The 24186-nt window shown below is 47.6% G+C and overlaps 1 protein-coding gene across 2 annotated transcripts in view; it reads left to right on the top strand.

Annotated features, from left to right (window-relative positions):
- Positions 1-24186, top strand: part of PXYLP1 (2-phosphoxylose phosphatase 1) — a 696133-nt gene that overhangs the window by 478408 nt on the left and 193539 nt on the right. The gene's annotated exons all lie outside the window — the stretch shown is intronic.

The raw sequence follows: 24186 nt of genomic DNA, 5'->3' as shown, positions 1-24186 counted from the left end.
TTCTTTCTTACTCTTGTCTCCATTCCTCTCTTTCTTCCCTTCTTTCCTCTTCTTCCATTGGTCTCTGTATTCTTTGTCCCTTTATCTTTGCGCTTCCTTCTCATCCTATTTCTTTCTTTCCTGTCTATTTCTTTCTTCTATCACTCTGTCGATTATCATATTTTCTTTCTTCTTCTTTCTGGTATAACTGTTCTCATCGCTCTCTGCTCTTTCTTTTTTACTCGTTTTCTTTCAATCTCTTTTTGCACTCTTTATCCTTTCTTTCTTGTTCGTCCTTATCTTCTCTTTGCCTAACTTCCTCAATGCTTTTCCAATCTAATTTGAGCAATATCTGTCCTACTCTCCTTTCCATCTCTTAATCTCCCTGTCTATTTCTGTTGACAATTTCAACCGTTCACCCCTTTCTTCGTTTTCTTGTATGATCTTACAGATCTCCTCTTTTATTCTCCTCTGGGTTATCATCACTGCTATAAGCAGGAGGTTCATATATCTGATTACTGTACCCTGTTGCCACTTTCAACTCCTTTTAAAGGGTACAACCCTATCTCTTTTGTACTAACACCTTTTACTTAAGGTGAATTAAGGGGAGCTGAGGGTTCAACACCTTCCTCCTTACGCTGACTAAACATCCTCTCCACAGGTGGCAGATACTCTCTCTCTTCCTGGTACATTTTCCAGAGCTCTAGAACAGCTAACCTTTTCTCTAATTTCTTCATTGTGTACGCAGCTTGCAAGTATGTGGTCATGTGTTGCAATACCTCTTTTGACAATGATCCCCCTTGTGGTCAAAGCATGAACATCTTATCTGCTCGCCTTTCACCTATTCTGCACTATACTGTTTGAGCTTGGGTATGTGCTTTGGCAGTGTCTTGCATAAGTGCATGAGTGGAGTGTCTCCCATTTCGACAAGTCCCAATTGACTGTCAATACTTACTGGATTTTATAAAACAACTTGTATATCTTTACATAAATCACTACTTTTTCAATCACTTTTAAAACAACAAATACAAGCGTGCCCCATCAATCGCCACTCAAGCCTCTAGTTTCTTAATTAGCTATCTCTACCTTTAGATTGGTACCAAACTCTTCACTAGGTAGTCACTAAAGCTCTTCAACTTCTGTTCAGTTATTTCACAACTTTTATCGCTCTTCGATATTTCTACTCTACAGACAACACATAGACTAGTCGACTTTACACATTAATAAACACTGTGATCACTTTTTACCCTTCTCTTGCCTTTTCTATACCATGTACAGGGTTCTAGACATCACCTTACACAAACCTGTTTGTGTGTTATGTTTCTGCTCTACCCCCGTTGTGATTTCAAATGTCTCCTTCTGAAACTCCCTTGAGCCAGGACTCTAGGTGCTATTTTCTCTTCACACAATATTTCCTGTTACTCAAAAATGATCATAACCCCATCCCCTTTATTTGCCATTCTCCTTAGTCTACTCACCATTTGTTTGTTAATCGACTCGAAGCCTTCGGCTTCGACTCCTCCTCTAATCCGACCACTTCGCCTTCCATCCGCAGAGCGTCCGTGGAAACCGGGCAGGGATTTCGTCAAAGGGGGACCTGCCCACCGCCACGGTTCTTCTTGCAAGTTTATTTCTATTTGGCTGCTCTGCAAAGGAAAGACTGTGATCTTCCAGCAAATGGTGGAGGATACTCGATAGTTCGAAGGACTAGGGGCAAACTAGTTTGGATCTTGAACCATCCGCAGTGCTACCATTGAGTCCTTTAGGTAACACGCATGCAATGGATGGGATACAGGATAACTCTGACATCAAATAATCAAACCAATTCAGGAAGATGGCAAAGTTTACTGTTTTAATATCAATTGTCTAAAACACAATGAGAGCAGGGTCTGGGACACAGGACATTTTCCTCGTCACAGTAAAGAAACAAAACCCACTGAAATCCATAGAAGTGTCTGATACCCCAAAAAAGAAAAAGCAAGCATCTGAGGAAATATTCCCTTGTGCAGTGGTAACAAGGAGACTACTGGCCACCATAGAAGGGTTAGGGACCCCAACAGTACGAAAGAGGGCCACAGAGGAAATCTTCCTTGGCGCAGTGGTAGCGAGGAAACTACTGGCCACCAGGTCTGGGACTCCAACGGTGAGGAACAACATGGTCCTTTGGGTAACGCGCATACAATGGATGGGATGCAGAATAACTCTGACACCAAATAATCAAAACCAACTCAGGAAGATGGCAAAGTTTATTGTTTTAATATCCATTCTCTAAAACATGGAGTTACAACGGACATCAACGGACGTTCGCTCAATCTCTCAGTGCATATTACATGAAAATACAATTTTATACTGAAAATTCGTCAAAAGTGATGTCATACTATGTGGCAAATGAGAAAAACCCACGAGAAGTTATAATAGGATCAAGGGGAACATCTAAGTATACTTTCTATACAGTGTGGTATTTGGATCTCTATTGCCGGGTTGACAACTTATGCCTACCAATAAAACATGTAATCTCTAACACTATTAAGTACACAGTATATCATTGGCTCTCAAACTATAAGGACTTTATTATACGGCCCTCTATAATTGTTTGGCACGCTCGTGCCATGTCTGGAACATTCAGTTCATTTAGCAGCATACAAGCATGTAAGTCCTGTCCACCACTCAGGTGCCAGGAAGTGGACATGACTTCACCCCCCCACCCAATTAGCCCATTGTCTCATCACCCTGCCTTCTGCCATGCAGATTGTCTTTGAACTTGGCCTTGCAGTGTATTCTTCTCTCTGGGAATATAAGGGAGTACAAGCACGTACGATCGTTGTTCTAAAACGCAAAGCTCAACTGTCTCCATTCTCAGCTCACGTGACAGGAGACCGCAATTTGGTCTTCTTTGCAGCATTTAATTACCTTAATTGAATAAAACTTTGCACGCTTGGTGTTCTTTCTTTGCACCTTAACAAGGAATGATTCAGCTTCTCACGTTCACTGCCTTTGAGAATAGATAACCAAACTTGGCTGCTTCAGTTGTTGACATGTTAGGGAGAATTCTCTGTTTAGGCTGAATTTCCTAACCTTGTGAGTCCCCCAGCAGCTTTGCTGGATTTTTGGGGTTTATTTTTTTCTCCTGCCAAGAGTGAGACTCTTTTACCCTCACTCTTGGGCATGATTTGAGTGTGTTTCTTTGAATCTAGATGTGTTTAATGGGCTATGGGGTTTTTTACCCTATTGGGCTTCATGTGTTTTTGTGATGTGTGTTACACAGCACCCTCAGTGCAGTAACACAGTGGTGTCGTAGTGACCCCCCAGTATAGACTCCATACCCTGGGACTGACTACTGTCTCCCAGGGCATGTAAAGTCACCATTGACTTTACTAGTCTTAAATTCTGAACAGAACCAGTACAAACCATCATATTGTGGACGTACTGGCTGGGGCAATTCAATTGCCCCGGGGTCTGTTAGTCGAGGGGGCACGTCTCCGTCCCCCCTGATCGAGTTTTGGCAGGTGGCAGTGGATACTACTTTTTATATTCAACCACAAATATTTTCCTAATGGATTTCCCATTGTTTTAGGCTACTATCTTTATTTAATTATTTACGGTAGCCTCGAACATACCGCCCGTTGATTTAATTAATATTAATTCTCCGGTTGGTATTTTTTGCCAAAACTTGATTCTAAAATGGTGTTTGTGTTCTCTTCTGTGACTCCAACCCAAGTCGAGCCCTTTGTTCCACTTTTTGGCGGGCTTCTCCACAGAAACCCTCCAAAGTGGTGCCACTCTGTCTGGGGTACTTAGGAGGGGTGGAGGGGGATTTAGGCACCCTGGACTGAGTTGCCTAGGCAACTCAAGTCGCACTCCGTCCTGATTGGCCCAAGTGGTGAGCCGGCCGGCTCACCACTTACCATGTTTGAGTGACAGCTAGGCTGAGTGAATGGAGGTTTTCTGCATAAAAGCAGGGCTTTGGGGACTGGAACTTCAGAAGTCGCCACAGGACCTAAGAATCCGACGAGGGAGAAGCTGAGCCAACCTGCCACGACACCACCACCGGTGGAGCCCTGCTGGACCGTCTCACCACTTTTCCCAACGACAGAGGAGATCTCCCGCCGGAGAGTCTTCTTCCTTTGACTGGTAGGGATAACCAGTTTCACCGTCTTTTCGCCTTCCCGACGTACCTCGTGGCCGCCTTGCCTGTGCCAAGCACCCCGGCAACCGGGATACCACGTTTTACCACAACCGCGAAACAAAGGTACCACCTTTAACCGGAAAACTCCACGGCTGGTTTCTTCCCTGGTAGTGCAACGACCTTCATCTTTCCTCCAAGTCGAGATCTTCTCATCCCCTGAACGACGACGCAACTTGCACCCACTACCAGCAACAACTGCCACCGCTGGAGGATCCTTCCCACTTAAGGTACCGTGTCGCGCCTGGCTTCCCTTGCTACCGACTGTACGGGGTAGATTTAGTCCCCGGCTTTCGAACCTGGGTTAGCCTGGGACAAACTGGCTAAACTTTCCTAAGCCTCTCTAAACTCTTTTTGAACCCTCTGCAAGACTTTCAAAGCCTAGTGTAACTGTGTGATCTTGGGCGCATTTGTGCTCTGCTCTCTCTAAAAGTGGGCCCAGCCTCTGGACTTTGGCTCACCAGTGACTTTTGCTCTTCTGCCTTGCTAACAGTGTTCCTGAATCTTAGAGTGGTGTACCTTTCCATATTCTGTCTTTTTCCTTCCCTTTCTCACAAACTTATTGGAGTGCCATCTAGTTAAGTGCTCACCTCTGTATGAAAATAAGTGGTGTTTACTGTGACTTATCTGATAAGGGAAAAGGGGTGTATATATTACAATAGTAACTGTGTTTAGAATATTTTACAATAAGAGTGCTGGAGTGTTTCAAACCGTGTGTTTTTAAATAAATAATTATATACTTTGATACCAAAGCTCTGGTCAGTGTTTGCTAGTATTATTGTATCTGGGTACCTATTGTGTATACTTTGCATACTGTCTAACTCTTCTTGAGAGAAGTCTGACTGCTCAGCCACAGCTACCAGGTAAATCTGGGTAGTACAGACTGCTACCAAGTGGGTTTACTGCCAACACATGTAGTCTTAAATCTTTTGCAGTGTTCCCTAAGGGAACTGCACAGGTTTCTGCCTAACATGATACCAGGCCAGGCAACCTTGCCATACTCGCCTACGATCTTCAGCTAATTCTTGCTGCGACACAGCTCTCGGCATTTCTCCTCCATGGGACTGGGCTCACTAAATTCATGACACCGATGTCCAGCTTCTATACAATGACGGCTTCGCGACACAGCTCTCAGCCTTTCTCCTCCGTGGGACTGGGTTCACTAAATTCATGACACCGATGTCCAGCTTCTATACAATGGCAGCTTCACCTGCAGTCCATTCACTACAAATAGCCAGCTTCTATGATCACTTTGTACAGATGCAGTAACGCAAGTAGATTATCATTGAACGATTTGCATTTTCTGCAGTGCATCACACACATGGGATCTTTTCTTTGCATATAAAAGGTTACTCAATTCTTAACTTTGTCATCCGCTTCTGTGAGTTTCATACATTCTCTTTAGCCAGTATCTTCAGGGCGTCGCACTCTTCTCTCGTTACCTCACTGGCTTTTCTTTCTCTTTTTTTTTTTTTTTTAATTTAATTTTTATTGGCATTTCATATATAACAACAATGAAACAGTCAACAAGTCAAAACTCCCCCTACCCCCCCTATTGCTTGATCCAGGAAATACCCTCCCCCCATGATGTCCCCAATAGGATCCAGGCAACCGAGCAAAGATTGAGGCCCATACACCCAAACGAAAAAATAAAACTTCATAAGGCCAGATCACTCGATACAACTTAAATGTCCGAATCCTCTTGCGGGGCTATAATACTCAGTAAAGTCATAGATTTTGGGCACCAGGCCCTGCGCGCTCCCTCTTTTAAGTAAGCAATTAGATCAGACTGTCCCAAATCTGATACCTTCTCCTTGAAGTGAGTAACTAAGCCACTCCATTGCCAACAGCGACCACATTTTGGTTACCCATTCATGCTCTTGCGGCAGATCCTTAGACTTCCATCGGCGTGCCAACACCAATGCCGCTGACATCATCATAATGAAATATACCTTTCGATGGGACCTGATGGGAATCTCCCCCAGCACTCCCCCCAGGCAAACCATATCCAGCCCTCTATTCCTGCCTCCGACCTTCCCCAGGGTACGCACCACTACCTGCCTTACTTGACCCAAAAAACAGGTCTAATTTCGGGCAATCCCCCCGCACTCCCTCCAGCAGTCCCGAGATGAAGAAGGGAAGATCTTATGTAATCTGACCGGGGTGAGATGCCACTGAACCAAAAGCTTTAACCAGATCTCGTAGATCTGGATCGATCTAGTTAGCTTCGGAATTTGGGACCAGAGATGTTGCCAGTCCTGATCTTCAATTATGACCCCATGTCTTCCTGCCATTTCCTCATATATAACCTAGGAGGGAGAGTTTCACCTTGTTTAATATGCCTATAGATGGACCCCATTAATCCCCTGTCCCCTGAGTGCGAGTCTAAATATTTCTCAAACGACGTCAGGGGTCGGGAACCAGCCTGACTCATCTCAGGGTGAGAGAGCCAATGCCACAGCTGCAAATACCCATATCTATGACGTTTGTCCAGGCCAAAGTCCCTCTTGCACCTTTCAAAGTCCTTAACTGACCCCTCATGGTACATATCTCATAGCATTCGGCAGCCCCCTTGGAACCATGCATCAAAACTCCTGTTCTTACACCCCGGGGTGAATTGCGGATTCTCAAATATAGGAGTGTACGGGGAAAGGAACGTGGTAAAATGGGAGCCTATCACTGCAGAGTCCCATGCCTTGCCCACAACAGTGGTGATTTCACTAGCATACATTTGAGGGGTTCTATCCGCCCTTGGCTTCCAAAGCATTCCCTCCAGGTGCCCTGCCACCACTGCTCTATCCATCTGCCTCCACAGCTTGTTCCGATCGTCTCTCTGCCGGTCTCTGATTATTCTAATCTGGGCTGCTAGAAAGTACGCCTTGAAGTCTGGGACACCCAGCCCCCTCTTGAGCAGAGAGCCCTCATAAGAGATGCGGCCACCCTTGATTGTCTCCCTTTCCATATGAACCAGCTCGTAACCCTGTGTAGCGCTCTGAAGAAACTACTTGGGACCGCGATTGGGAGGGCCGCGAAATGATAAAGCACCAAAGATAGAACTGCCATTTTTAGAACATTAATGCGGCCCAGCCAGGAGATACTCAAGGGACCCCAGTCAACCAATTTTGATTTAATTTTCCCAAGCAGGGGGAGATAGTTAGCCCTAAAAAGTTCTCCGACAGTTCTCGTAAGGAGCACTCCCAAGTATTTGATATGTTTGTCTGCCCAGCTAAACTCATAGGTAGTTTTAATATATCTCTCCGTTGAAGGCGACAGTCCAAGACTCAGAATTTCGGACTTACTGGAATTTACCTTTAGCCCTGCCACTTGACCAAAAAGATCTAGCTCATCACTGAGAGCCCGAAGAGACACCTTTAGGTCTGTTAATGAGAAGAGCAGATCGTCTGCAAAGGCGGCCACCTTATGTTCATGTCCACCAAACTCTTTCTCTCTTTTTCATATTCCTTCAGGGAGTTCTTCCCTCAGGTGGTTGTCTCTTCGGGGATCCATTTGATAGGGCTTTCTCAATGGATATCTTCTTTCGAATACTCGCTGTGGAATTGGCACACATGCAGGTGTCAAGCATGGCACAATCTCAGGTTTCCAGCATACAGGAAGTAGGAAGCGGGAGTGTAGCTTTATCCTCTACCGGATGATCTCTGAATCTGTTGGGTCTTCCCCGAAACAACTAAAAGGGACTTCTGACTAGGTATAATAAGGCGTTTACAGCTTTCGCTGTATCAGTGAACAATTGTATTCATGTTAGATGGCAGTTCAAAATTGCTGGCCTTCCACCAAGCCTGTCTTCTAAGAATCTCTCAATGTGTCATTTTCCTAAATCACAAGTCAGTGGTTTGGTCCAATGCCAGTAAGCAGCCACCGTAGTGTTGGAAAATCATACCAACATGCATCAGACTTGGAAGTTTCTATTGCGCAGTGACCGCATAGAAAGAACTACGATTCCTGTAAGATACAGTAAACATCAATGTCCTTGCCTGCAGATGCTCAGTCTTCCCGTAGGATTGCTAAACTGACAATAAGATAATCTGAAGCATGGGCCGTGGTGCTCCTCACACGTTTTTGCTTTCTTTGGTGCGCGTGAGATGTGTCTTGGGTAAATATAGTATAGAGTATTGATTTGTTGGTTTTGGACACCTGCACTCAAACTCTGGCCTGGATTTGGATTACCCTTTGCTATTTGGATTGGATCAATATACACAAGGGGGGCGTCCTACCCTCCAAATTGTAATAGCAATTATTTCTTGTAAGAATTATTCAAACCTTCGTAAAGATAAGTTGATCAAAAACCAAGTTTGTATCATTGAGAGAAATCCATTCATACACAAAGACTAGTTACATCCGCCTATTTTATTTGGCTGCAGATGTAAGTTGGAGTGTTTTTTTTTTAAAGAAGTTTTTTTTGAAGTTTTTCAGCTAAAAGTTTTTATACACAGGACAAATGATCAAATGGACACAAATTAAGTCATATGCACATTATGGTACCTACCAATGATTGAGCTCACTACTATTTCATCAACAGCAATCAATCGTGTGAAATTATTAAGAATTCACTATGTACATTCTACAAAGTATATCTAAACATTACATCAAAATGTCTTAAGTACATCATTCCAAACGTAATGAGCTGAAAACATGAGTTAAGATGCATATACTTCATGCTAGTTCACATTAGAAAACCTGGTATACTCTGGAGTAAGTACCACACATGTTGAACAAGGAGAAAGTCTTTAAGCACGGTCTACTTGACAAGGTGCAGAGCTCCAGGAGTCTAGACAGGAGTCTGGTGTGTGTCCGCTCTATGGGTAAGAAGGAGACCTCTAGGCAAGGTCTACCAAAAGCCTGGCAAAAAGGGGTGACCACAAAGCTGGACGACGTCTGGATTTTAGTTTAGAACTTCATGTGGTCAATGTTCAGGACGACCCCTGCGGAGGAAGCGGTGACCACTGACATTTCGGCTCGGCTGGATGACAGCCTTCTTCTAGGGCCAAGTATTAGTAGGTCTCCCTGGAGGAACATATAAGTGCAAGGTGTTAGGCGTGTAACTGGGGAGTGCATTAGGTGGATAAAATACAAAGGTAAAAAAACTAATATTTAGATTAAAAAGAGCAAAATGCAGCTAGCCCTGCATCTCTTGGACTGACCTTTGAAAGAGCTGTAGAGTGTTCGGCTCAAAAATGGTGACGAAGAGGATATGTGAAGAATATTCATGTCAGGGGAAAAGCATTCTCTATCTTGCAGGTTCAAGCATTCGAGTGAAGCCTAATAGAAAGAACCCCCGGGGGAAAGGGGGGTTAAAAATAAATGTGACATTTATCTATGTGGGTAAACAGACTGTGGTATCTGATTAGGGCGGCTAGCCCCAATTGTTATCTGGCCATCAGGAGTGATAATTCATGACTCCATTAACACATGCTGTGCAAATCCAGATGTTGGTTCAGAACGGCGTAGTCCTATGAAAAGGAAAGCAAAGGACACGGCCCATATGAAGGATATCTGCGGAGTAAAAGGGATACTGCAAGCCACGTGTGGGCCCGTGGAAATAGAAATCTGATAAGTACCTTATTCATCTGGATGTGCACCTTAGCTGAGAATGGTGCTGGCGTCCCGCTCGTACAGCATAGGGGAGAAAAGAAGCTTTGCGACCATGTCCGGTGAGCATGTGCAGGAGATTAGAGGCTTCAAGCTGTGCGCATGCGTACTATGGTTGGTGTTAGGTTGCCATAGTGACCACTCGTAAATACAGTGACTAGGCTCCCGTGGATTAAAAAAGTAAATCGTGTCGCAAACTCGCGGGCCGAATGACATGAGAGCCCGCCTGTCATGATTACAGAGCTGGAATGAAAGCGAGTGCACACACATCAGAGGATACACAGGGCGGTGGATTGAGGAGTCCATGAATACTGTTAGATCAGGTATTGGGGTCTCTGGCACATATACAGTGAATGCTTGTGTAGGAGTAACAAAGCCCTGTGGCTAAACTGGCTTGCAATGCGGCTACTGCAGGGCCATGAGGGCAGGTCTCTGTGAACCTGTATACTAATGTGTACTGCAGCGTTATATGCGTATTACATACCTTGTTATGATCTGATTAATATGCTAATGGGGTACAGGAAGTGCACAAAGGATTGAGATGCACGCCTCAGAGATACAATAAATGTACTGGGTAAATGAAGAAGGACAACTCGGAAGTATGTAAATAAGTATCTGAGCGGGGCAGTAATGTCACTGGTGTACAGAAAGGGATACAAGGGTGCTGGCTTGCCCTTAATGATGTAGGAAACCAGTATAGATGACAAGCATACAGCAGGAGTCTGCGGATTGGTGGTGGATTCATGTGTAGTACCCTTGGGGAAGGGCTTCATTGAGGCCCTGGATGATTGCCTGAAGTTTAAAAATCCACCAGGACTCTTTGAAGTTAAGTGCATTGTTAATGGTGGATGTGTCCAGTACTTTATCAATTACCCACCATGTGAATGTATCATGTCCATGCTGGAATTCCATGAAGTGGGATACAAGTGGTGCTGTGTGGGATTTGCACCTGATCCTAGACCTATGTTCTCCTATCCTCTTGTGTACGGGTCTGGATGTTTGCCCGCCCTAACGGAGACCACAGGGACATTCAATTAGGTAAATGACATTGGCCGTTTTGTAATTGGTAAACTGTCCAAGTTCCCATTCTTTGCCATCTATAGGGAACGATTTCAATTTTTTGGTTACGATCAGCCTGTGTTTGTTTTCTTCACTACTTACTGGATTACCTTGTGGATTTTAGGACTGGGTCAGGGGCTTGACCCTGTCGGGGAGACACCTGGACCCCTCCTGATCTGTGATAGGTGGCCTCCCAGAGTGTATGTCAGAGCCGACCCTACCCCAGAGGTTGGGTCAGGGAGATGGGGAGGGGGGCCAGTCCCTGAAACTCCGTAGTGTATGTGGCTTGAAACTGTTGGTACCACTGTCGTTCACACAGTACCTTCAATATGTTTTTCTGGCCAGAGTTCACTTTTGCTTCTTGCGGAACCACATGATCCGGAAGCCAACATGATTAAGCACACTGAGCGGAGGGAGAAAGATACAGTCCAATAGTCTTCCGCCGGCGAGGACATCTACATCATTGGCATGAACACCAGCGTCCCAGGTCAGATGAAAGGCACCGCGCAAAGCGAACACCAACAAAACAGGGCTGACATAACAGCAAAAAGGGGGCCGGGCCAAGAAGGCCTTTTAAAAGTGCAGGTCTTTGTATGTCGGCCCTGGGGGAAAAACTAGATTCAGATTGTCCAAGGCAGACTGTGACAAAGAAGACCAATGGGAAGGGCGGTGGGGGATGAAGGCCAGGAAAGGCTGGGGGTATGCAAGTCCTGCACACAGAGGCACTAACAAAAGGTGTTCAGGTGAGGTCAGGCAGAGTGGTGGTGGACCGAGAGACGAGGCGTAGGGAGGAAATTGGAGCGGATTCCTGAGAAGTCTGTAGAGGTGTTGGATAAGAGTGCAGATAAGGTATTGTATGTGAGAGAGAGAATGGTACCAAGTGTGAGAGACTGATGGGCTGGGTATGAGAGTGTATTGTAAGAAACCTGAAGGTGTCTCACTTGCTAGTCCCCGGCGATCTGTCATCCAAGTAGCCAGGACATGGTCATCGCTATTATATCCAGTTCCTGGGGATGGACAAGTACGGAAGGATCACCTGGATGAGGAGTCTTGTGGAAGTGGGACGCTGATGGGTGAGACGCGGTACCCCCTTCATCATGACACCTTTTCCCCAGCTTGCCCCGTAGGATATTTAAAAACTCTACACCCCACCCCCCCCTTTTCCTACATGAACACTTTCACACACTGCAAAAGACAACAGACTAACACCAGAGCCATATACCTGACATGTCCCAACCTAAGGGTCAGGTAGAGTCGGGCAATTGCTGATAACTACACGCACCTGACAGCCTTTTCCCTTCCCCACAGGGATAAAAGGCAGAGCACCAGAGCACACTTTGAGCAAGGCCGAACGCACGAGAAGGCAGCTATTCCGGGACAGCAGTTCAAATGGAGGAGAAAAGTGGCGTAAAACCGAAAGGACGACAAGGAGGGAACTGCCCTTGCCCTTTTCAACCCAGAGCCGCAAACCCTTCCAGAAAAGAACAGGCAGACTGGGAATAGCAGCTGGCGATTGGTGTGGCAGATGTCAATGGTACACAGGGCCTTCCTGCACTGATGGGCAGGGTGGGGAAAGGAGCTTGCCGCTGTGGTACCGTCCTTGACTCCAGTGGAAGAAAAGCCAATGAGTTCAGCACAGCCGGTGAGTCGAGAAAATTGATAGCGGGCCGGACTGTGTTGATCTCAAAGTTGCAGTGGCAACATTTGCGTAAAAGAAAAGAAGATAATAGACAAAGGTCTTTTGTGAACAACCAAGATAATAAGGTTAGAGTTGTCCGGCGCTCTATGGGCGCTCATTCGAAGGACTCTTAACGAATGCCCCACTCCTGAATAAGGAGGATATGTTGAGAACCACAAGAACCAAGAGGAGGGGGAGAAGAACAGGGTAGAGTGAAGGAGGGGGAGAGATCAGGGTAAGAAAAAGTGAGTATGTGAAAACAGTCACCATCTTTACAATCATTGATAATGGTGTGGGGAACTGTTATTGCAGATGGTCCCACAGGGCGTAAGATGGATAAAGCCCCTGACCTTTTAGGCCCTTACCACCAGAATGGGATACCCTAGACAGTAACTATCACTGTTTATTCATTTTACCCTGCTGGAGGGATAGGGAAGCCTGGGCTAGGGAGTTGTTAGTAATATGTGACAATTTCTTATTTGTTGTGATGTTAAGTTACCTCCCTTACAGAACCGTGACAGCTATTGGCGCTCCAGAACTTGTTTTCTGTGGTCAGCACCCTCTCAGTAGCCTGTCTCTCCCTATGTTTCTCTGTCTCCCTTGCCTTTGGCTTAACTGCAGATCCCACTCCGCAGTCTTGAAGACCATAATTCGATTATTTGTATTCTCTGGTCGCTTATGTGTCCTTGTGACATTCGTGTCGGGTCCCTTGCGAACTGTGGGTTGATCAGCAATCTCGTCTGTTGGTCAACAGTGAATTGCATGGTTTATCCTTGATCTGTGGATGCCAAGCTTGCTATCCCAGGAGGAATGCCCACCTATGTTCATCAAGGACTATCTACTTTCTCTATAGTATGAGTGGGTAGGGGTGGAGGAGGGCAGGAATTCAGAACATTGATGCTTGTTTGTTAAATGAGTTGTTAACCTGTGATACTTTTTTATTTTAAGCCAAGGAGAGCCATGAATTATTCCTCTCGCCTTTTCATTCGAGCCTGCTGCACAGGAATATAAGATAAAGGTTCTGTGCAGTGCTCTCAGGTAGTAAGACTTGCTGCCCCCCTTGAATCATAATCAGAAAATAGGTTCCAACAGATGTAAACTCTCCTTCCTAACAATGGCTCTGGCTTCGTCTTGTGGGTCAACTGGTAGGTGCTCCAAAAAATGTTCTCATTTTGTGCCAGACTTTTCAGCCATAGCGGGCTGTCCTCTTAGTTCTGACTGTCATTGATGCTGACATCTTCTTCCAATGGCCTCCATTAGCATACCCCCTTTGTCAGGAGCAGCTTTCAAGGGTGAGGCTTCATTGGAAAATGTGGCCATAATGCGACTGCAATGACACAATCCGATTTGGCATGACCTATCAGACAGAGCGGGATGTGGCAAGCATTTCTGTTTATTTTAATTTATTTATTTTGCATTTATTAAGCGCTTTAAGCCCTGAGGCATCAAGCAACTGTTCACAGAATTAGCACAGGAAGACAGATGGGGCCTCATTACGACCCTTGCGCTCCCGTAATGAAGGGGGCCGGTACGGGACCGGCCCCCTTCATTACTGGAGCGCGGATTAAGAGGTTCCCTTTGCGGGACTCTGTAAGGACGCCTGGTAAAACCAGGTGTCCTTTCCGGGTCCCGCGAGGGGAAGAGGGAGGTAACAACGGGCCAGTTGTTACATGCCCATTATTACCTCCCTCCCCATTCCCATTGTGCCATATGGGGGCTCAAATGGGAATGGGAAATGGTTCCTGCAAGGAGGAATTACTGGGTCCTCCTATGCCGGAATGACCCGGTAAGTCCTCATTGCAGGAACCCGGTAATGGAGCCCGGTTTGGAGGCAGCCATGGTGCTCATAGCACCATGGCTGCCTCGAAACTCGTAATGAGGCCCATGGTATACATTTTAAAAACAAATCAATCAAACAGTGGCTCAGACAGGGTTTGCATCCTGGGAGAATAGCAAAGTCTTCAGATGTTTCAACAGGGGTATAGCTAACATTCAAACCTGGGTGGGGTGTGATCGGGCTGTGAACCAGCCCTGTTAACAAGCAAATGTATAACGTTGTTGTAGATTTAGAGGTTCAAGGATGTTTGTCATCTGAGGGGTGAAACACACTGTGGACGAGGGACTTCCAGGCTACAAAAGTATCTGCGAATTTGCCCTTGTGAGAGTGTAGTGCTAAAGCCCATGCCCTTGTCTCAGCTTCACACCAGGTTTCAAGATCCTTCTGCCACTATTAAAACTGAGGGCCGCTCAGGGATTTCCAAGACATGGTAATTCTCCTCTTTGCAAGTAAGCATGCCAAATCCATAGACTTAACTACGTGTTTAACCTTACTCTTTTTAGAGTATGTCACCAACAGGCAATCCAACCGGCACCAATCGTAGCTGGTGATCCCAGCAGCCCTACACGTCTTTTCAATGAGGTGCAAGAAGGATTTAACTTTTACACATCTCCAGAGCATATGTATTTGTTAAGTCTGCGTTGTCTTGTCGGCACCAGGTGCATGCAGGCGATGTGTTACTACCAAATCCGGCGACTCTACTAGGAGTCATGTTAGTACAGTGAAGTACATTCAACTGTAAAAGCCTGAACCTAGCATTGCGGGATATGTTTTTAAGGAAACCAAGCGCCCTCTCCCACTTAACGTCACAGATGGTAATACCCAAGTGAGTTTGAGCTGATATAGGTGCCATCATCGCTGACTTTTATGGGGTAGGGGAGCTTTGAGGTCAGTGGCAATTGGCCCCTCTTGGGTGTTCTTGGCTCCAACCACGCTCTTACAGTTTTTCATATCCGGTATTACCTGTGGAATTCAATGATGCTATTTTGCAGGGACCGCATGATTGCCGGCTGGCAAAAGTAATCTGGGTCACCTTCTGGCAAGGGTAGTCTCAGTAAATTAGTGTCCTCCATCTCGTAGAGCGGCAAAATGTCTGCAAATTCCTGCTCCTATGCTGAAGTATCAATCTTCTTTCCAAATAAAATCCACCATGTGACATCACCTTAATCAGAGAACTGCAGTCCTGTTGAAGAAAGTTCACTCGGTGGAGCCACTGACCAAGCATGACCAGTAACACTGGTAGGTTCATAGAGAGGCATTTTCCAGTGTCTTTCAAGGAGTGGTGCGTTCTCCATCATCTTTTCGTAGTCTGTTTCATTTGGAGTTTCCATTGACAATGGTTTTCCCGTGGATGAGTGCTTGTCTTTAGACAAGGTTTTTTCCAAGTGTGGGCTTGTGGTTTGGGACTTCCCTATGGATGCATGATCACTTGTCGACAGGTGCTTCTTTGATGGTTGTTCTGTCGGCAAAGCTTTCATTGACAACTTCTTCAGATCATCCTTTGAAATGGAGCATGTGGATGAATCTTCTATAGATGATACCACTTACTGGGACATGCCTTGAATGGAAGGAACTTGACTAGATTAGATTTTTTTGGGAGATTTTCTCCGCTCTATGCCTCCTGGGACACACAGGAACGTTCCACCCAAGGAATCTTTGCCTTAGAGGTAGAACATAATCTTCTATCCAAGGAGGAAGCTTTCCTGTTTTGAGAAGTGTTTTCTCTGGTATTCTGGTGTGGAGGAGTGACGCTAGATCTGCCCCAATTCCTCGCTTGAGGAAATACTTTTCTTCTAAGGACATTACTAGGCTCCTAGGTCTTTCCTAAATGGTATTTTGGGTGAAACCCTTACAGGGCTGGTAGTCCTCAATTTTATGAGGATGAAGACGTTAGATGCACCCCTGGTGTCGATCCACAGGTAAAAACATTTCGAGGGGATTGGGTCCTCCGACGTATTCCATATCTATGACATGTAATCACCACAGCTGTGCTGCTTCGGAAACTTTTTCGGCGTCTGCGTCCTGCGTCGATGACGTCGATGCGCCGCCGTCGAGGACCTCCTCCGACGTCCGACGTCATCCGATGTGATAAGTAGGACGCACGACGCCAGTAGCCTCAGTTCCGTTTTTTCCGTGAACGTGTTGCTTCGTGTTTCTCGGTTCTAGCCTCGACTCATTAGAGTTCTGTTCTTTCCGGTTCTTCGAACCTGTTCGTTTGTGAATTGTTCCTTCGACGATGTCTTCCACTTCGTCTTCAACCCCGCGTCCGGGCTTCAAGAAGTGCGGGGAGTGTGGGTCCAAGATGTCGGTGACTGACTCGCACGATGCCTGCCTCTGGTGCCTCGGGGAGGCCCACGACACGGATGACTGTCGACTGCCTGTCGCTCACGTCCAAGGCCTTACGCGAACGTAAGAAGAAATTGTCGGTAGGTCGGGTGTCCAAGCCCCGGAAGTCGAAGTCGGCGGGGCTTTCGACGGATGATTCGAGGGGTGACTCTCCGCGTCATCGTCGGAAGTCTCGTCGGTCTTCTTCTAGGAGTCGGTCTCGCCACTCCTCGGCCTCTTCGAGGCATTCTCGGAAGCGCCGACACCGGTCGCCTTCCAGGTCCTCTTCAGAGGACTCTGCCCGGCACGTCGGTTACCCCACCAGCCGTGCGACGCCGGAGGAATGGGCTTCCTTCGGGAAGAAGATGTTGGCGATTCTTGAGTCGCAGGGTACTCAACCGTCCGCGCCCCCGAGTGGGGTCGGCCGTGAGAGGTCGAGAGCCACCGCTCGCAAGAGTGGTCGGCGCGAGTCACGGGAGAGGTCCCGTTCGGACAAGGGGGCTCGTTCTCGCCGTACCCGTTCCAGGTCCCGGTCCTCGACGCGATCGAGACCGTGTGCACCTGTGATGTCTTCGAGGAAGACATCGACGTCTGAGGCGTCGAGGGCGTCGACAGGCTTTCTCGAGGCTCCGGCTCCGAGGAAGTCGTCGAAGCCGTCGACGGTCAGGTCGTCGAGGGACACGCTCGGAGCTCCGGCTTCGAGGGCTGTGTCGACGCCGCCGATACTGGAGGCGCTGCATCTGACGTCGACGCCGATTTCCTCGACGTCGACGCCGATCCTCTCGGCGCCGTTGCCGGTTTTCTCGACGTCGGCGCCGATTCGCTCGACGCCATCGACGCCTTTCGTGTCGGAGGTGCCCCGTGTCTCGGGTGTTCCCCCTAGGAAGGCTCTGGTTAAGAGCAGGCACTCTCGGGTGCCTTTCCACCACTTGGATTATATTTCGGAGGCGGATGAGGATTCGGATGGCCTGGTTCCTAGTCAGGTGCCGGATGACATTGTCTCGGGCCATAGTCAATTTGACGATTTGAGGCAGTCGCTGCATGATGCCAGTGGACTGGACACCTCTCCGGAGGTGGAATTTGGTCGGCCTGAGCCTGGCTCCCATGCCGATTCCTCATACCGGCGCCTTATGGCTAGGGTGTCTGAGTATCTGGGATGGTCTGCTCCCCCAGGTGAGTTTGTGCAGGATGATCTGACGGACATCCTTGATGTTGGTCCCCCAACTGACCCGGTACTGCCGTTCCATATGGCTTTACAGCGTAGGGTGGCGGCGGCTTGGACTGCTCCGGAGAGTCTCCCGGCAGTGGGCAGATCCTTGTCGCGAAAATACCGTCCAGCCAGTGGCGACCCCTGCTACTTGACCAGGCACCCCACTCCGGAAAGTTTGGTGGTGCAGGCGGCCACGGCCCCGGCAAAGCAGGCGTCGTACCCTACCATCCCTCCTGATAGGGACGACAAACGTTTTGATGGCTGGGCGAAGAAGGTGTTTTCTTCTGGTGGTATGGCGCTTCAGGCGGCCAACTCCGTTTGTGCCTTGTCGCGTTTCACGCACACTCTGTGGAACTGTGTTGCGTTAGCGGCTGAACATATTCCCGAAGGGATCGAACGGGATGGTTTCCTTGCTATGGTCCAGGATGGTAAGGATGCCATGTGTGAGTCCGTTCAGTCGGGTTTGGACTTGGCTGAATGCGTCAGTAGGTCCATGGCGGCGAGCACCGTGATACGCAGGTTTGCGTGGTTGCGGAAGTCGGGGTTTGCTCCTGATGTGCAGTCCCGGCTCCTCAACATGCCCTTTGATGGTGAACATCTTTTTGGCAGCAAGGCTGACGAGAGCCTTGAGAGGTTGCAGACCTCAAAAGCTGCAGCGAAGTCGTTGGGCGCTGCTGTTCGCCAACCTCCGCTTTTTCGTCCTAGGGGACAGCAGTGGAGGGGTGGCTCCTTTCGCTATTACTCGTCCTTTGGTAGAGCGAGAGGAGCTGGCAGTCAAAGGGGCCAACGCAGGGGTACCAGAGGTGGACGACAAGGTACCCGTGGTGCCAAGGCCGCTCGGGCAGTTGCCTCTTTGCCCTCAGGTAACGCCGCAGCCGCTCCTACTCAGTCATGAGGCCATGTACCATGGTTCGCCGGTTGGGGGAAGGCTGGCGCAGCATCTTGTAGAGTGGCGTGCCATTACTTCAGATGTGTGGGTTCTGGAGATCATTTCCCACGGCTACTGTCTTCCCTTTCGGCACAGGCCTCGCGACAATCCACCGGGGAACCTCTCTTTGAAGAGTCCGGATCCGCTCCTTGCGCAGGAAATTCAAGCCCTGCTGGAGAAAGGCGCCATAGAACTGGTGCCTGTAGCGGAGAGGAACAAGGGATGGTATTCCCCTTATTTTTTGATTTCGAAGAAAGACGGGGGTTTGAGACCCATCATGGACTTGCGCGGTTTGAACAAACTCCTCAGGAAGGACAAGTTCAAGATGGTTACTCTCTCTCAAGTCCTCCAGGCCCTTCAGCTTCAGGACTGGTTGGTGTCACTCGACCTCAAGGATGCTTACTTCCATGTGCCGATCCATCCCAAGCACAAGAAGTACCTGAGGTTCGCGGTTGGCGACTCGCACTTTCAGTTTCGGGTCCTGCCGTTCGGTTTGACCTCCGCCCCGAGGGTTTTCACCAAGCTCATGGTGGTGGTGGCAGCGCATCTCAGGCAAGGGGGGATTCACGTCTACCCCTACCTGGACGATTGGTTGATCAGGGGGAGCTCTCCCGAGCAAGTCCTGGATCATCTGTCCGTCGCCTGCCACTCCCTTCACAGGCTGGGCTTCTCCCTCAATTTAAAGAAGTCCCATTTGACGCCAACACAGAGGCTCCAGTACATCGGAGCAGTGCTCGACACTTCCCTGGGGCAGTGTTTTCCTCCCCAGGTGAGGGCTCTTCACATTCAGCAGATGGTGCACAAGTTTCAGCATGCCCAGACGCTCCCGGCGTTCGAGTTCTTGAGGTTGCTCGGCCTCATGGCATCCTGCATTCTTCTGGTGCCAGAGGCTCGCCTGCGGATGAGATCTTTGCAGTGGGCACTCAAGACGCAATGGTCGCAGTCCTCCGGCAGGATGTCGGACCCGGTTCAGGTGCCGCCCTCGGTCGCCCGGGACCTTCTGTGGTGGGCTGTCGAAGGCAACTTGATGAAGGGGGCTCCGTTTTGGCTACCCTGGCCGGAGGTGACGATCGTGACGGATGCATCCCTCACGGGATGGGGAGCTCATGCCAACGGGCTGACAATCAGCGGTCGTTGGTCTCCGTCGGAGTCCAGACTCCATATCAATCTGTTGGAGCTGAGGGCCGTCAGGCTAGCCCTGAAGGCTTTTCTGCCGACTGTGCGAGGAAAGGCTGTCCTGATCATGACGGACAACACTGTGGCCATGCACTACCTCAACAAAAAGGGGGGGGCAGGGTCACTTCCTCTGTGCAGGGAGGCGATGCAGCTCGAGTTCTGGGCCATCCGGCAGGAAGTTTCGATCTCGGCAGTTCATCTGGCCGGAGACGAAAACGTGACGGCAGACGCTCTGAGCAGGCAGAGCGCGATCTCTCACGAGTGGGAGTTGGCTCAGGAGATTCTCCTGGAGATCTTCGCCCTTTGGGGGACCCCTCAAGTGGATCTCTTCGCCTCCAGTGTCAACCGGAAGTGCGAGAGGTTTTGCTCGCGGGAATTTCCTCCGAAAGGAGCCTTAGGCGACGCGTTTGTGGTGGAGTGGTCATTCCCGCTGCTGTACGCGTTTCCTCCAGTCCCCGTCATCCCGCAAGTGCTGCGGAGGTTGCGGAAGTTCGGTTCCCGGATGATCCTCATTGCTCCGGCGTGGGCTCGGAGGACGTGGTACCCGGACCTTCTCGACTTGTCCATCTGCCCTCCACGTCGTCTTCCCTACCGAGACGATCTGCTCTCACGGGAGGGGGGTCAGGTTCTCCATCCAGAGGTCGGATCCCTCAACCTTCACGCTTGGCTTCTGAAAGGTTGAGGTATAAGGATTGGGACCTCCCTGAAGACGTGATGGAGGTGTTGCTTTCGGCCCGAAGGCCCGCAACTAAGTCTCTGTACCGTTGCCGTTGGCGTAAGTTCTGCGACTGGTGCAGAGTTCAGAATGTGGATCCTTTTGCATGTGACATCCCCATGGTTCTGTCCTTTTTGCTTTCTTTGGCCCACAGGGGCTTGCAAGTGGGTACCATTAAAGGTTACCTGGCGGCGCTGTCCATCTTTAAGCGCTCATCTGAAGAATGTTCTTACTTTAAAATCCCTTTAATTTCACAGTTTCTGAAAGGGCTCACTAATGTGTTCCCTCCGTCGCCTTTCCTGGTGCCCGGTTGGGATTTAAACCTTGTTCTTAGGTTTCTTATGGGTGCTCCGTTTGAGCCTTTACATTCTTGCCCTTTGAGACTGTTGACTTTGAAAACTGCGTTTCTAGTTGCGGTTACTTCCGCTCGCAGAGTGAGTGAGTTACAGGCACTTTCTGTTAAGCCACCCTTCACTGTATTTCACAAGGACAGGATTGTCCTTCGAGTTCGTCCTTCTTTTCTTCCAAAGGTAGTGACGGAATTTCATTTGGCCCAGAAGATTGTTCTTCCGGCTTTCTATCCTCCTCCGCATCCTGGTAAGGAAGAGGAGAGGCTCCATAGGCTTGATCCTAGGAGAGCTTTGAGCTTTTATGTTTCTCGCATGTCCCGGGTCAGAGTGGACGATCAACTCTTTATTGGTTACGCTGGTAAGCGCTTGGGGCAAGCTGTGACGAAACAGACTTTGTCACGCTGGATTATTTTGGCCATCTCGGAGTGTTACCGCTTGGCGGGTAAGGACCCACCGGCTGGCTTGCGGGCCCATTCTACCAGGGGCGTGGCTGCATCTACTGCCCTGCAGAGGGGTGTTCCTATTCGCAACATCTGTGATGCTGCCACCTGGGCTTCAGTACATACATTTGTACGGCATTATTCCCTCGATTCCATCAGAGGGCAGGATCTGGCCTTTGGCAAGGCGGTCCTTTGCTCTGCTATTTGATTGGCTATTCTAAATTTTGTTTCTAAATTCTTTCCCTCCTCCTTGATTTGGTACTGCTTTGGGAGTCTGTCATAGATATGGAATACGTCGGAGGACCCAATCCCCTCGAAGAACAAGTTACTTTCTTACCTGGTAACGTTCTTTCGATGGGATGGTCCGACGACGTATTCCATATCGCTCCCACCCTGCCTTCCCCGCTGCAGAATTTCTGTTGCGATTGCAGCTTACGTTCCGCAAGGCTTTGTGTCGGACTGGCAGTTGACTAATGTCACACGTTCTGGGGGAAAAAACTACAACTGAGGCTACTGGCGTCGTGCGTTACTTATCACATCGGATGACGTCGGACGTCGGAGGAGGTCCTCGACGGCGGCGCATCGACGTCATCGACGCAGGACGCAGACGCCGAAAAAGTTTCCGAAGCAGCACAGCTGTGGTGATTACATGTCATAGATATGGAATACGTCGTCGGACCATCCCATCGAAAGAACGTTACCAGGTAAGAAAGTAACTTGTTCTTTACTTTCCACAGCTTCCGCAATCCTTAAATAAGGACTTGGTTTCAAAACTCTCTAACTCCTACCTTCCTCTGACATGGTCTTGGTAAAGGTGTTAAGACTGCTAGAGAGATATTCAATGGTTTCAAGATGCGTAAGACAGATTTCTGAAGGAAAAGTAGGTGACGGAAAACAGCAGGCAGCCTAGATCAAGTTTGTATAAAAATAATCCCAGAAATGCAGCCAAAAAGGCTGAAGGAAAGGTTTGTAGCTCATAGAGCTCAAGAGGATTCCCTGTCACCTTGCGTTAAGTAAAGAATCTGAGGATGGCTGTTGTGAGTGAAGCTAACCTGCTTAGTTTGGTTCTTTCTGGCTTGGCCTCATTAGCTAAGCCAGAAAGAACCAAAAATTAGCTGGATTGGCTATATGTTAAAAACCTTTCCTATTGAGCTATGTATGCATTGTATTACTATGATAAAATGTCATGTAACCGGGATTCCCAGCCTGGCTGTATGTAATTCTTATATGTGAATCTATGAAAGATCCAATGCTAGGGAAATAGCACCTTTGTGCACAGGATGAGTACTGGAAATAAACTGAAGACGAAACCAGAAGAGAAACCTGAAGATGCTACACCTATTTAAGTGGAAGGTGTCAGAAAAGTTGTTTTAACATTTGCGATGAAGAGGCGTGATAAAGGGTTTGTCCCAAGCATTGGAAAGTTATTTAAAGCTAAATTAGATGGTTGTGGTAATTAAAGTAAAAGACCCCTTCTTTTTGAATTTCAAAAAGTAGTATATTCCTGCAATTAAGAACGGAAAAAACGGGTATGATCAGGTGGCAGTGGCTCTAAGAGTAAACAATTTCATAATAAAGTGAAATGAGTCAAAGGTGAAACGGTACACCTTCTGTTTATAGATCATTTTGAGGGCCTATGGAAAGTGGTCGGCAGGGGATGAAGAGCCACTGTTTAAAGTAGAGCGGCCTCTTAAAGTAATGAAATCCATCAACCCAAGATGAGTGTTTTTAAATATTAAAGTATATTCTCATGCACTAAGTGGCACTGTGTTTTACCTTACATGCAGTGTGAGAAAGCGAAATATGAAAAAGAGATGAATTGAATGCCTAAATAAATGCAACCGTATTCTCCAGTGGCTGCTTTCTACTTGCCAACATCAGGGTATGAACAATATACCACACGTTATGAAAAATAATTATTTGAAAACAAAGCAAAAAACACCCAAGACTATATCATGGATTGGGTTTGTTTATGTCCTCCTCCTTGTGGTGAGACCTGCTGAATGGAACTTTACAATAATGTGAATAAGTAAAGAGTAGTGTCTGTTTTATATGTATGTTTTGTCCCGATGAAAGCCTGTCTAAATGAGTTGGAAATGAATGCAGTGGCCCAGAGGACAACATAAAAAAACATATATTTGATGACCGTTAATTGATATAGGGACAGTCTGCAGCAATAGGAGGTACTATTATGCTCTTGTAATAACAAATAGACATGAGGAGTTAGGTAGCTGTTGCTGTTTGTGTTGTGAATAGAAAATATGTGATGCACGTTTTAGGCAAAGTCTATATTTGTGTAAATATAATAAGTTTAATTATATTTGTATTTCACTTATTTGGGCCAGGGTTTTAACAGATGTCTAGAGATGCAATACATATATTCATATATTCATATTTTCGCTTGATTGTGGAAAGCGGTTTATGTGGCGCTATAGGAGGCAGACATATTGTGAGTGTTTTTGACTATTCTAAATTATGGGAGGGTTCTTACTAGAGTAGACCTAAGGAATGTCTTTGGGTGGAAAAGATCACTCTTAAATACAGAGTAATACTAATAACTATCCTCTGTTGAATCTTGTGTTTTTCTATATGGAGCTATTATCCAATTATTTTAGCAGAGTTTAAGTGGCTAATCTTGATATTGGTAGTGTTCATGTTGTGACAGTGTTTCTCAAGGTGATTGCACAGATGTGGGAACC

This window comes from Ambystoma mexicanum, chromosome 10, assembly GCF_040938575.1.
Source record: "Ambystoma mexicanum isolate Mex_15411 chromosome 10, UKY_AmexF1_1, whole genome shotgun sequence".
NCBI classification, from domain to species: Eukaryota; Metazoa; Chordata; class Amphibia; order Caudata; family Ambystomatidae; genus Ambystoma; species Ambystoma mexicanum.
This window is presented reverse-complemented; position numbering and strand designations above follow the sequence as displayed.